Below are 1409 nucleotides of genomic sequence, written 5' to 3'. Positions count from 1 at the left end.
GTGCTGTGCGGGACGAGCCCTCCTGTACCGCCAGGTGCCGGCCTGGGGTCCAACCAGAGGGCCTGCTGGTGCTGCCAGCTCCCGCTCGGCAGGACAAGGCGGCAGAGCTCTGGCCGGGACCGGACACCCCCAGCCCACTCCTGGAATTCACACCCGGGTCGGCCCAGGAGGAGCAGATGGGCTGCTCGGCGCCTGCTGGCATGTGGAGGCGCCAGACTCTGCAGGTACCTGGGCCATATGGCCCCCAGCTGGACCGGGCCTGATGCCCTACCTTAGGGTGCCGGCCTCTCCCAGGCCAGGAGGCCCCTGCTGCCCCCCTCCCGCCCCCAGCGTCCAGCAGGCAGGGGCTGTCACTGCCCTGGGCAGCCTGCCTGAGGCCCACTGCAGCCTCCCCTTAACAAGATGCTGAGCCAGGGAATATTCTAGCTGGGCAGGAGTGGGACCATGAAATGTGGGGCCCTGGGCAAGGTCGTGACACATTCGCCACAACCCCATTTGTGGGCTCAAGAGTGGCCAGCCTGCATGGCTCAGTGGTTGGGTGTTGACCTGTGAACCAGGTCATGGTTCGAGCCCGTGTGGGGTGTACAGGAGGTGGTCCACCAATGATTCTCTCTCATCATTGATTTTCTCTCTCTCCCTCTCTGAAATCAATAAAAATGCATTAAAAAAATGACCTCCCAGGCTGTGGGGGCCCCTGCCAGTGGCTGCTATCCCACTGCCCCCCACCCCCAACTCCAGGTTCAAAAATCTAGGAACAGAAGTTGGGGGAAGGAAGGGTTACTGGACTGGGAGGATGCCCAGCCTGCCTACCCCTGGAGGGAGGGGCAGCTCCTGCATCAAAGCTGTTCCCATGGTAACTGCTGGGGTGGGCAGAGCCAGTGGAGCAAGGACACTGCCTGCCCTCCGAGCCAGGCACCTGTGTATTCCTGGATGTGAGTGCCCAGCCCTGGCCCAGGTGGACGGGACAGACATGCAGACACTGGCCATGCTGGCCCCCTGGACAGCATGTGGTTCTCTGGCCTGATGGGAAGTCCTCCAAAGGCCACGCCTCGCCAGTGGGGCTGGAAGGCCTCCTACCCTAGAGGGCAGCCACCCTTCTGGGAACAACAGACCTGCAGGCCAGTCACAAGGGCGCCCAGGGGCGGAGCAGCAGGAAGCAGCACAGACAAGCATTAGAACAGGAGAGCTTTATGGTGGGAGCCGAGTGTGGAAGGAGAAAAGGAAATGAATGAGGACATTCTGGCTCCACAGGTGACCGCCCAGCAGGTGTGAGCTGGACACCAGCCTGGGGGGGCCCCAGGGGTGCCGGCACTGCCTGGCGTCAGCAGCAGCGGTGCCCAGAGGGCTCGGGGTGCGATGTGCAGCCCAGGGAGCTGCAGCCAGGGAGCCGTGCTGCCCGCATGCGGTGG

Source organism: Myotis davidii, unplaced genomic scaffold, assembly GCF_000327345.1.
Source record: "Myotis davidii unplaced genomic scaffold, ASM32734v1 scaffold609, whole genome shotgun sequence".
NCBI classification, from domain to species: Eukaryota; Metazoa; Chordata; class Mammalia; order Chiroptera; family Vespertilionidae; genus Myotis; species Myotis davidii.
This window is presented reverse-complemented; position numbering follows the sequence as displayed.